Raw genomic sequence first — 14,165 nt, forward strand, 5'->3', positions numbered from 1 at the left:
CTATCAGTTTTCCCCCCCCAAAATAATTTAATTTTACTCATGGGCGGGGTTTCTAAGAGTCACAAAAAGACAGTAGGGAGATTCCCATATGACACAGGTTGCCTACCCTTAATTTTTAATAAGTGAAGATGATCTGGTTGCCTCCTGAAATTATGAATCAGAGTTCTTTATTATCAGTCATGGTAACTGTTCTAATAGAAGTCCATGTCCAAGATAAACTAAGGCTCTGACATCTTCTACAATCAAATCCTGTGCCAATTAATTGTTGTTTGATAGTGAGACAGGCACCATACAAACTTAATAAATAAATCATATTCTTCAAGATATTCTGAGCAGAAAAGTTGTATGGAGTAAACAGAAAAATCAATGAGTTTGTCTAAAATCCAACAAGATATAAAGTGGGCACTCAGAAGCTCACTCCTGGATTCACTTTTACTCCAAGCACTAACTGTGTAATGAGAAACATTATGATGTCATATTTAGAGAAAATTCAACTGAAAAACACTCCTTAAGCATTGGCTTCCATTTAAAGTTAAGCACAGAAAGCAAGGGACATGTGAGCTCTTCAGACTGTAATTTAGCTCTACGTATGCAACAGCATTAAAGATTGATTTTAGAGATGTCTATATTTACTTGTCACAGCTGGAGGTATAGTTCAAGGAATAAGTCTTGTTAAATTAGGCGCAAAGTTCGATCTGGTTTGGCTTTTTCTTTCCTGCAGTGGGTTATCAGAAGATTATATAAAGCCACAAGCAGAGTTTAAAAGCTGCAGGCTTGACGCATTATTTTCTAGCCAGAAACCTGCACTGTGCACCTGAAAAATAGTTTTGAATTTATCCCAGGATTTTTTAGCCATCATAATTGTTGATTAGACTTATCCTGTATCAAAGATGTCCATTTTCTACACATCACTCTTCAGTACTTATCACTGTAATTTACGTGAAAGAATTCCATTAAGTTAGCTATATTTTTAGGAAGTATTTCCTTCACTATGTGAAACTACTGTTTAATAAAATAGAAACCCTATTCAACCAGCTTGGATACTGAGGGCATATATTCAAGAACAAAGATCAAGAAGTAGTAAAAAGGGCTGGGTTATTGTTTAAGTACATAAATATTCTCCTTTGCCCATCATGATTCAATCACTACAATGGCAGCTTTTTCATTCATGACTTTTATTTCATTCATGCTTCATCTTTTCATCTGATATATTGTCTGGGCATGAGAGACAAAGATCTCGGTGTTTTTGATATAATTGAATTAGCTCTGGAGAAAACAAAAGCAATCTTAGAACCTACTTCAGGGTACATGATAATTTTTCTTTCAAACAGTACTTCCATAGTTCCAACAAAGCATTAGAGGATTTTAATGCATCATACAAGAATTAGAGTGCTTCTTGGTGCCACGGTAATTGACAACATGATTGCTATCTTACTGGGTAGATCTGCAGCAACCAAGGTCTAGGAAGATACTTGCACAATAAGCGAAAAACAAAAGGAGAAAATTATTTAGCTATACCTAAGTTTTAAAAGGGGGGCCCAGTGGCTAAGACGCTGAGCTTATCGATGAGAAAGGTCGGCAGTTCAGCGGTTTGAATCCCTAGCCCCACATAATGGAGTGAGTGCCTGTTACTTGTCCCAGCTTCTGCCAACCTAGGAGTTCGAAAGCATGTAAAAATGTAAGTAGAAAAATAGGGAGCACTTTGGTGGGAAGATAACAACATTCCGTGTGCCTTCGGCATTTGTTCATGCTGGCCACTTGACCACAGACACGTCTTCAGACAGCGCTGGCTCTTCAGCTTTGTAATGGAGATGAGCACTATCCCCTAGAGCCGGAAACAACTAGCACGTATGTACGTGGGGAACCTTTACCTTAAGTTTTATAACGAAGTCCACTACATTGAGCTTTCCAGAGCCTTTAACATGCAAAGCATCCAACATTCTTTCTGCCTCTTTGTTACATACAAATATTGCCTCTGTTCCCACTGCAAATGTTTTTAAAGGCTCTGATCACTGAGCCTTTTACAGAGAGGCTGTTTTTCCAAAAATGTGGGCTTAATATCCACAGAATGCACTTAATCTAATCATCAGTAAGAGGACTCTATAATTCACACAAGAATAGAGTTTTCCAAGACATCAATAGCAACTACAAGAGCCATCAAGAAGGGCTGATAGAGAGAACAAGAGTAGGATACTGATGGGAACCTAATATGATTGTATGTAGGCGCTCTAGTTCTATATCATTGGAAGTTCTTCCTTTTTGTCCTTAGGCCAAGAAATTCATGTTTTCCAGTTCTAAAATGATTGAGTGAAATATTGTTTTTGTACCTTGTTTGGTACATATTGCTTTTTGGGTAATGGAAACGAGTGCTTAATCCCTGTGTTTGGAATGGGTGTTTTAGTCTGATATTTATAAATGCCTTAAAGGTCAGAAATCATATGGAGAAATTAAGAAATCAATGAAAAGTAATGTAGACTTAAATAAAAGAAATATCATTGCAAACATCTAAGTTCTTGCTTGACTGGAGATCTCTACAGTCTCTCTCTCTCTCTCTCTCTCTCTCTCTCTCTCTCTCTCTGAATGACTATGTTGGGATGTGTGCAGTTTGCTGTTACTAACAATAAGTAGTTTACAAAACAAAGCAAAACCATTCCTATGATTATAGCAGGCCAGGATGGTCAAGCACCTTCCACAGGCTTCTGGTTTTGTGTTTATTGTAACTCCTTGTTAACACAGGCATGTTTAGTGTTGGTGCGTCATGGCTGTTATATTTTAAAACCAGGCTAACAGCAATTTCTTAAGAGGGAATTTATTTTAAGGAATGCACTGCCTAGATGTTGACACTGCACTTTTCTTCCAGTGATGTGTTTCCCCCCCACCCCACCCCCAAATGTATATGTAAAATAGGAAGAAAATGTCAGCATTTCTTTGTTTTAAAAGAAACATTTTTACAAGTCACTTATTTCTGAAGGCAGTTGAGGGAACCATATGGCTTTCTTGCAGTCTCTGCAAAGTATTTGAAAGCTCAAATATTGAACCACATAAGATATTTTTCTTACTCGACTTTGAACCTGTAGAATAGTTACACATTTCAGGTAAGGATATTTATTTCCCAACACTTCCAACTCCATGTTTGTATTAAAAGTAATGTAATGTTTGGAATGTAATTTTGATTTATTTTGTTGTTTCCTCAGGAATAAATAGACCTCAGGTTAGCTTCTTGAATATTTCCTTTTCCTAAATGACAGAGCTATTAACCTTCTACTGCCTTCCATTCATTGGAGAAGCAACTGACTGAATGACAAAAGTCCACAGAACTGCAAAGAGTTAAATTGAGATACTAGCTAGAAGACAAGCTTTGGCCTCTATACTTCGTTCTCCCCTTGCTCCACAAAATGTGGTTAGAAAAAAAATATTTAAACTCCTGATCGGTTAATATCAGGTGTTGGGGTTTTCATTCTTTCTTTCTGCAGCCTGTTCAAGTACCAAGATGCATAAGTATTTAAGAAGGTTGGATCTGTAAGTACACGATGTTCCTATTAGGATGTACAGTGAGGAGCTTCCCTTAAACAAGATGGTGAAGATTAAAATTATACCATGCTGAGTATACCTACTCCTTCTGTGGAAAAAACAAAATGAAAAGTCACAGGTGTTTGGCATTCTGGCTCATTGATGAAACCATTGGATGGTGGCACCTGGGCAGACTGACAATGAAACCTGCCATTAGAAGATAGAAAGCCAGTGCAAATATATGTTTGAATTCTGTTCACTGTTTAGCTTATTCTGGCAGAGAGCTGCATTGGAAATATTTCGAAGGAAGACACTACTCAGTGGAATTATGATGATGCATAAATAGTACACAAAAAGAGCCAAATTGGTTTAATGGTTAAGACACTAGGTTGAACCCAAGAGACTGAGTTCTAGTCCTGCCTTAAGACACCAAAGTAGCTGGGAGATCGTGGGCTAGTCACTCTCTTTCAACCCTCAGGAGGAGACAATGTCAAACTACTTCTGCAACAAAACAACAGGGATTTGTCCAGACAATCACTAGGAGTCAATACTAACTTAAAGACTGTGGGGGGAAAACACAACCCTCAACTTACACAAATGAGCAGAACTAAATTTCATGTGGGAGGAACTCCAACTGCCTGCTTTCAGGCTTGGAAAGAGAGGATGGAGGGACTTTCCTTTGATTTTTAAAATTAAAATTGTGCCAAGCTTATCTTAGGTTATATGTTGTAATTTTCAAGTGCTTTATCATTTCATCAGGTGAGCAGAGATTCAGAAGACCACAAGTTGCCTACTACTGTTATAAAGATACCATATGTTCAATCTCTGATATTAGAACAGATATATTAATAATAATCAGATGCAAGCCTATCTTTATTGGATCACAAAGTTTATATTCTGTATTCTCAAGACATTAGAATTCATTATAAGATTGACAACAGGGGTATCAAACTTGATTTCATTGAGGGCTGCATCAAGGTTGTGTTTGACCAGGGTGAGAGTGGTCAACTCAATGTCACTCATTGAGGCTCTATTTTCAGCCACGTCAGCCCTCCTAGGCTTCATTTTCAGCCATGATGGCTTCCTGCAGCCTTCTGCCAGCGAAAATGGAGCTCATGAGGGCCATATGCAATCTCCTCAAGCTCCCTTTCTGCTGGCAGAGGCACTGCGGGCCAGTTCTTCGCTGTTTCCAGTATGGGCCCGTGAGCTAGATCTAGGCACCCGGTGGGTCGGATCTGGGCCCTGGGCCTTGAGCCTTGAGTTTGACACCCCTGACTGACACAAATACTCTTGTAACTAACATTAAGGAATACAGTATAAACTACCCATTGAATTCCATGTGCTATGATGAGCCACTTAAATCTATTAGTTGCAAGGATTTTTAGAATGCTTAAAACTTCTAGATGAGTTGCATTAAAACAGCTGAATAGATTGCCACAGGATTACCAAATCTCTCTTAACAGTTCAATTAGCAATGTCAAAATTGAGATGAAAGATTAAGTTATTTAAATGAGCTTACCTGTGTTTCAGTATTAGGCTTCTTACTTGAATCAGTTTTCTCCCTTTTCTTTCTTCAATGCAATTGTTATGTTGGTTTGCTATAATTGTTATGTTGGTTGTTGCATAAATGGGGAGTTATCTTTTGAAAGCTGGATGCTAAAACTGCTTACAATGGGTGTGCTGGCATTTATTCCTTCCACTTTTATTTTATTCTTTCTCAAGATGGACAATCTTGGTTAAGGAACCATTTAAGTTTATCAGTAGGAAATAGTTTGCAGGCTGATAATGCTTCCAATTACTAGCCCCATTGATAGTACTCAGTAGTGGGATTCAAAAAAAATTGCTACTGGTTCTGTGGGCATGGCTTGGAGGGTGTGGCAAGAGAAGGTTACTGCAAAATCCCCATTCCCTCCCCATCCCACTAACCTGCTTTCCAGATCCGTTCTCCTGTGCAGGGCAACAAAAGAAGACCCAACTGATCAGCTGGGACTCAGGAGGCAGAGAATAGATGGGAGAGGGGCCAGTCAGAGGTGGAATTTGCCGGTTCTCCAAACTATTCCAAATTTCTGCTACCGGTTCTCCGAACTTCTCAAACTTTCCGCTACCAAAACTGGTCCAGAACTCCAGAACTGGTCAGAACCTGCTGAATAGCACCTCTGATAGTACTCCACTCGGGATATTCTGCAGCATTTAGCTGCCAAATACTATAGAAACAGGAATCCACTTTGACTGTAAAGCCAGTTTTGAAAAATAAACAAAAAGTTGGACCACAAGAGCTTTTTTAGCCATTCTACTAATGCAGAATGAAATCATACATTGGATTCTTATTTTGGTGTGACCCGGAGAATGTTTAAAATGGGATAAGAAGGGATTTCCAATTGGAAGGTAGCAAAAGTGAGGCAGGATCCCAAAATCATCGGAGAACATCAGAGCCTGCTCAAGATGGGCAAATGACATTTTAGGGGAAGCAAGTTAAAAACCCTTGTCACTAGTTTGGGATGCAGGGATTCCTGTCTCATTAAGCAGGTTAGCAGCCTTAGCACAAAGGCCTATTTTTCTTCTCTGTTCTCCATTCAGTTTCTGCTTTCAGCTTCTCTACTCTCCATTCAGTTTCAGACAGTTGTGGCAAGGCAGGCTCATTGGTTTCTTCCAGATACTATAAGGACACAGTTGAGAGAGAAAGAGAGAGAGAGAGAGAGAGAGAGAGAGAGAGAGAGAGAGGTGTCACAATGATCCCTCCTGAAACATGCAACATCAGCATGACAGCAAATTGGTCAATCTTCTTCTCATTGAAGGAGGCAACAACAGTTGACCAAAAATACAATATCTGTCTCTCTCCACTCAGACAGAATCAAGAATCTGCTGGTGGCAGTGTTTATCCTGAGTTAAGGATGGACAAGAAGACATGGGAAAAGCCACCCCTTCACTTCTGACCTGGTCAAAATGTGAGTCACCAGGAGATGTTTTATTGCTATGAGTAAATCAACAAACTCGATATGCCAATGGTATGATGCAGTAAACTGATAATAGAACGGGACTATGGGAATACCTCGAGTGTAAGAATTTGGTGGTTACACAGTATTTCTTCAACACATCTGGTAAGACAGAATGGTGGGAGGAACAAAAGTAGAGCCGATCAAAGTTCTTCTCATTTTATAGTTTCTTCTCATTTTATACTTGTAGGAGCAAAAAGGGGGCTGGAATGGACTTGTGACAAATGGTACATCAAGTCATTTGAGCTATAAAGCTTCCACCTGAAATGTATGAAGATCAGGAGACCAGATGGCACTTCCTGAGCTCAGGTGCAGTATAGAGAAAGAAGAGAAAAAGAGCCAAGACAGGCGTAACTGGTATTTGGAAGAAAGAGGACAGAGAGAGACAGGAAAGAGCATACGTGACTCACATCATCCCAAGTAGCCTAGAGCAGTTCCAAGAATTTAAGAGCAGTTCCTGCTCCAAGCAACAGCAGCTAATCAAGAAAGGATTCAAGAGGTCATAACAAGGTAATGCGTCAAGCAAACAGTTGAGATTAAAATGAAAAGAAAGCAGTGCAGTTAAAACTCCAAGTAAAAACAAAAAGGAACAGAACACAAAGAGAAAAAAATGTTCAACATATAGGAAGGAGGTTCTGATATGGCTAGTAAAAACCAGAAGAAAAGATCAGGCGATTGATAATGTCAATCAGTCAGTGGGGATGCCAAGTTGCCAGGATTCCTATCCCCTCCTCCCATCTGCCATCTTCAATTTGGGGATTGGGGGAAATGATTTAGCTTAAATAAAACCTCTATTTTCTCCATCCCTTAGTTTTAGTCCATTAGCTCACCTTAGCTCATTTTTTAATTATTATTGTTATAGAAATGGGGGGGGGGGGAAATGCCCATCTTGTTTGAGAATTTGAATAGCTCACGGAATTTACAAGAAGGGATATCAGTGAGTGTGTGCTAGCTTCACCTATTATCATCCTTCTTGCCATTCCTTGCAAATGGCAACTTGGCTACTTGCAAGGGAGCCTGGTGTACTCATTGGAATGTACCACCCAACTTAAAACCTTGGAAGATCTAGGTTCCAATCATAGGACTGGCCCAAGACCTCTGCTGCAGATGGTTACCCTTCAAAATTGTGAAGGGTGACAATCCTGGAAGCACCAGAAATTAAGGGAGAACTGTCATCTCCAGTCAACTGCACTTGTTTCTAATTATATGATATCCCTGAGAAGGATTATAATTTACCCACAAGGTCCCTAATCACAATTAGATCCCTATTTTTGCATGTTATTTGCTTCATATTGGGGCTAAATGAACCTTTCTGGATCTCTCCTCCAGAAAAGATTTGATCCTGTGATTATAGAAAGACATTGCAAGCATTCAGAACCAGTTGAGCAAGTCTGCCCTGGCAACTTCTAATATTAGATAACTTGTCAGGTTGCTGTAAGAAACAATGGTTGGCTTCCACTTCAGATGAAAAGGAAATAATCAGAGTTTGTCCTCAGTTTGCCTTGAGTCCAGAGTGAGGCAGCCTTCCCCATTTCCTTCAGTTTAGCTGTGGTAATGAAATCCACACTTGTGTCCATGTATGTGTGTTTAAAGCTTAGCCTGTCAGTTCTTTAAAAAATGGCAACTGGAGTAAGAGAGCTGAGTTGACTGAAGGATATCTTGGATGCTGTTGGATCCTCTACAAACTTAATGAACTGGTGTTGAGATGTGCTTTGATGTATTAAATTTTGGTCCATCCTCTCTTTCCAATTTCATTCACTTACTCTTTCTGTGTTTCTCTTGTCCATTTATGCTATGTCAGGGGTGTCAAACTGGCAGCCCATGGGCCAAATGCATCATGTGCAGGCCACGTCCACCCCAGCTCCATGAATGGGGAAAATGTCGTGAAACATCACATGATGGCAATGTGATGCAGCGAGTTTGACACCTGTGCTCTATGTATTTGCGTGAGTGGGTGTGTACATCCACTATCCTATGAATATTAGATTCCTGATAATTGCCCCACTTTGCTAATTAACTGCCTGTCATCTGTTATTTTTTTTTTGTGATAGTGATGGTAAATTACTTCAAATCCTTATGGAGCGGACAGTATAAATGCACATATATTTGTGTATAGGTGGGCATAATAAGTATGTGCAAAATATTCACAGCTAAAACAGTACTCTTAAAACAATTGTTTTGAATGCTGCACATTGGGAATAAGTATAATGTAATAACAATTGCAATATCACTTAGATTTATACAGTGCTTTACAGCCCTCTCCAAGCGATTTACACAGTCAGTATATTGTCCCCAACAATCTGGGTCCTCATTTTACATACCTCACAGGAATGGATGGCTGAGTCAACCTTGAGCCAATCAGGATTGAACCTTTGGCAGTGAGCTGAATTAGCCTGCAATACTGCATTCTAACCACTGTGCCATCAGGTCTCCTTTTCATATTGTTTTGATTAATTGAAGGTCCTGCAACTGGATAATTAAAAAAATATCGTGGAGGGAATACCCTAGGCAATAATGCAGGATACATCATATCCATCCTGGCTACCATTGGTTGACCCTAATATTCAACCTGAATCAATCTTTTTCTAAATTATTTTGTATCTTGCATTGTTGGATGATCAAGGATAGCTTTTGGCCTTTTGTGTGACACATTTTCTGGTATTTTAAAATGTTATTCTGTTATTCCTCGGTGTTCTGTTGTCAGGGCTAAGCATTTCTAAATCTTTTAATCTTCAGACGATTTATTATATCATCCCTAATCATTGCTCTTCTTTGATCGTATCCCACTTCAATCCTTCTTAAAGTTTGGTATCTATAACTAAGGATAATATTCAAGGTGGGGGCTTCAGAATCTGGAAGAGTAGAATAGCTACTTTCTTTGGTTTAGAAATGGTTCTGTTGATGTAATTTAAAATTGCATTTGCTTTTTCACCCTTTTGGTCATCATCATGCTACTGACTGATATTTATTTTGTAATCAATTATTATTTCACGTTAGTATTGCCAAGCCTTCTGTTCTGTGTAACTGATTTTAGTTTCCTTAAGGAAAAACTTTTCATTGGCCTCATTTTACCCATTTCTCAATTTCTCTTTTATAGGGTATTAGCAATGCTGCATTGCATTTCATTTACAAAGTTGACTTCTTCATCCCATTCATTCACAAAAAATCTTTGTCAGTTTGAAAACTCAGACTGAATCTCAGAATGAATCTGGTAACCTTCTGGTTTCAATGAAGGACCATTGATAAGCACCAGTTTTCTTTCTGAGCAATCCATTTTGTACTTATTGATAAGCACCAGTTTTCTTTCTGAGCAATCCATTTTGTACTTATGCCCCTATCCAGACTGTATTGAGCTAGCTTATTAATCAAAATGACACGCAATGTATCTCTCCATATTTTTCTAAAATCAAGATATGGAGTAAGTATAACATTTCCACAACCTACGTAGCACTATATCTCATCAAAACTCAGATAAGATTAGGCTGGCATCTAAGATAAGGTTCTTGACAAATTGAGGGTGTCCTTTCAAGAGGTTTATCGATTAATCAATGTTATCTGATGGCAGATATCTTAATGCAGAAGAGTGAGCCAAGTCAAGTGTCTTGAACTTTGCTGGCAGAACACCAAATGCAAACGTCGGGAGCGTTCCTGACATGCTATTATTGTAATGTTTTCAAGTCTTGAAATTGCAAAAATAGTGTCCTCTGCTTCTTGAAATTTGTCTGTAGCCTAACCAAATGTGAAAACATGTAATTTATGTGGGTACTGGAAAAAGCTACAAGCCAATAGACAAGTATGATTGTCATTGTTACGTTGTTTATGGGCTATGCTGAAGTTAGTCCATTGCTGCTGCTTGCGTGTGTCAAAGCTCTCTTTTTTATATTTATTTTTTTGTGGAGCCAAGAATATTATAGTAAGGATGCTGAAATGTTGTATCACTGTTTGTCATGGGAATAGTTTCTTCATTCTCCCGAGCAGCCCAAATTCTACATCAAATACAGCCTGGGTATTCTATCCCTGGTTAGACTTGTAGATTTCAGATTATTTCATTTTAAAGGAAAGGATACTGAACCAACATATAACACTTCACCCTTTGCAAAATGAAATCTTGGGATCTACCAAAATTAATTTTACAAGGGCATCAAAGCTGCCAATGAAGAGAAGGTGTCACTGTCCATTGCTGATTCAGCTACCAACATTTTATAAACAGCATAATGTTAGGAAGATTATTTTTTAAAAAAATCTATTAGGACTCTCAGTTCGGTCAGATAAAATACATATATAAGGAAGTTACTGTTCTGACCTAGGCTTTTCCAAAAGCATGAAGCCGACTCCTCGTCCCCATAAACCCCTTTTGTTTAGTTTACAGTGAATTCCTCTCCAACGAAGTCCCAGCCAACAGTCTTTCAAGATATTTCACAATTACAGACCTTTATCAGGCTTGGAGAGTTGTCAGGCCAATATACTGTATTTCAGATACCACACTGTAGCAGACAATACTTGGCAAGAATGCAGATCTTCACCCAAATGAATTAATTGTCTCCTGCAAAACCCCACTCCCCTTTCACTCCTCTTTTATTCCCTTTGGGAGGGGCCATTCACCATCCACCTGTGGCTTTATTCCCAAGCTGACCTTTGTTCCTTAGCTGTTCCCTTCTTCTGGCAGCTTTGTGCATGCGCACACTGGGAACAGGCTCCAACTGTTCTTCTGCCTCACTGATGTCTGACTCTGAAGGCAGCTGAAAACTGTCAGATGGCCCTGTCCCATCTCTGCCTCAGACGCAGAGCACTCTTCAGAGCCTTCCCCAGATTCCAGGACTGGCCCATGTTCCTCCCCAACCTCCTCACTTCCAAATCTGCTGCCAGCTCTGCTGGCCACTGGAAGGCCACAACAATTGCACTTATATTCATTTATGAGGGAAGTTGTGTGGAGAGCTACATATAAAAGCTCAGACGTAACACATTGCACAGAAAAATATGAAATGGTGGTAAAAGATTAATATCGTTATGGATTTCCTGTTATTTTTAATGATTTGTAAAATGGATTAATATATAAAGAGATGCTATATGAAAACAGGGAAGATTTCCAGCCATCTTCCCCAGACACAAGATATCATGTTCAAGGAAATTTGTTTAACACAAACAGCAGTAATAAGTAGCTGAAGGAAAAAATAAATGACAAAATAAACTACACAAGTCAAGAAAATAGGCTGAATGTAGCCTAAGCTTATGTGAGCCATTACAATGAAAGCTAGTGAAATTCATGCTTCCACATCTCACTTTTTTCTTTGCCTACCAATGAAATCAAAATGCACCTACCACATAATTGGGAGGGGGAAAATCAGGCATTTTCAGTAACTGGGGTAAGAAATTCCACAGCCCTCCACTTTTCCAGCGCTGAAAAAATGGCAATTCCGTCCAAGTGGTTAGTGGCAATGATCTGCTTCTCTGCTTTCCAAAGGCGATGACAGATTTCACATGTCTTCTGGAGAACTTCAAATGTTTCTCCACCCTGACATAGTGACAAACTGGTTCTCCTGGGAAAGAAGAAAGAAGTGCTATTGTGTCCGCTAATGAAGTTTACGGCTCTTCCTCAGGAGAACTTTGACAAAAGATCCTTGTTTACAATCATTATGACAGGTTGTTAATTGATTTTCTATTTATTTAAAAGGGCCCGATAAACATTGCTCTGTAAGCAAAGGATCTTTCGGGGCAGCTCACATTTTTCCACTAATAATTCACCTTCAATCATGGTCTAACACAGGATTGTCATTTGTGGAGACGTAGCCAAGTGGCCTCCTGCACGGTTGCAAAGACATAGCAACTGAAATGCTTCTGGCTGCAACTGGTATTTGCAACTTATCACTATACAGTCCTCCACAAATTGTGTGTATTCAGTTGAAACAGGAGAAAGGGGCTTTTTTTTTTTTTTAAACAGGACTTATTCTAGTTTCAAAGATTTCAGATGATTCCCTGAAATTTAAGTATGTCTTTTTTCCGTCAGCATTCAGCCTAGAATTCCTTTGGTGTTAGTTTTTTGAAATCCTTTTTTCCAGAAATCCCAGTTATATGATTGATCAAATTTACCTTTTCTTTTTGTAGGATTATGAGACCTCCAACATTGTGTGATTCCTCTTACTTTAATCCCATTGACCTATTTTCTGGATCAGTCAGAGAAGAGATAGCCAGATCCCCTCCTTCCACCCTCTCTCTTCTGAAACAGGACATGGTTAACAAGCAATTCAGGAATATAAAGGAGATGCCATTCTTCTATTAGTATTCATTCTTGTTTCTGAAATTTGTTTCATGATGGCATCATTCACATTCTTTCTTCCTTTGACAGTGCAGTTTTTCTCTCCAATTATTTTTACCCAGATGCTGTCCACTAGTTTTCTCAGATGCATGATACATTGAATTGCTTCTTCAGTTGCATTAATATACTTGAATTATTCAGTTTTTGAATTTCAATAATGCTAATTATCCCACCAAAGCTCAATTATGTCTATCAATCTACAATTGTTTCTATTCTTAGATTTGAAGCTGCCTCCCTGACATTTGCATAGCTAATCTGGGGTTTATTTGAGTGGTGATGGTGGATGTTGCATAGCCCACTTCCAGACAAAAGGCACAGTGGCAGAAATATGCATGGATATGAAAGTGGATGGATGGATGGACAGACTGACGGACTCATGGATAGATGGATGATGCAAGATGGCTTACCATTGCATTCAATGTTGCTAATATATTTGCCCCAAGCAAATCCTTAATCCCAAGGAAAGAAAAACAGTGAACAAAGAGTCCAAGTTGAAAAAGCCATGCCACAAGAACAAATGGAGATTGTGTGAATATATTTTGATTGTGAAGTGCTCTTGCTGGTCTCACTGTTTTCCTCATCCACACAGCCTTATGTATCTGAAAATCACTATCATGTTGCGTGCTTAATCTATTGCTACCCAATCTGTACTTTATTCAGACATGTTTATATTTTCCTGTTTTGCTTTTGTATTGAATCCCATTCCCAGTTTGTGCCACCCATTTATGCATTTATCCCTCCTTGCTGCATTTAGTGAGTTGTGCGACACACACAACGCCAGCTGCAGCAACTACCCAACAGATGTAGCTATTCCCCAAAATGTTCACAATGTTCTACACACAATAACAGGGACGGAAATATGAGATCAAGGAGTTTGATGTTTAAAGAAAAAAAAATAGTTGGCAAGCTCTGTCATATGCCATCCTTTGACTTTTCATTCACCTCACTGTTTTGTTCCTTGAGTCTTTGATCTGTCTCCATCAACCCCAATTTTCTCCCTCAATCTTCTCTCCCTTGGATCCAGGGAAAAATAATAACAGAACAATCATATTGAGGCAACAATACTCTTAAAACCAGTAGCACTTGTTCCTGAGGAATTAATAAAAAAAATGATTGAATGACTCAACCTCTGTTTTCAAGCTCACTTGATTAAATGTCCAGATATTTGATCATCTATGGCACAGGTGTCAAACTTGCAGCATCACGTTGCCATCACGTGATGTATCGCAATGTATTTTCCCTTCGTGGAGGTGGGGTGGGCGTGGCCTATGCAGGACACATCTGGCCCACAGGCCGCCAGTTTGACACCCCTGATCTATGGAAACCAGGACAAGAATTCTGCAATATGA

This window comes from Pseudonaja textilis, chromosome 1, assembly GCF_049901715.1.
Source record: "Pseudonaja textilis isolate UNSWEBS1 chromosome 1, rPseTex1.2, whole genome shotgun sequence".
Classification (NCBI taxonomy): domain Eukaryota; kingdom Metazoa; phylum Chordata; class Lepidosauria; order Squamata; family Elapidae; genus Pseudonaja; species Pseudonaja textilis.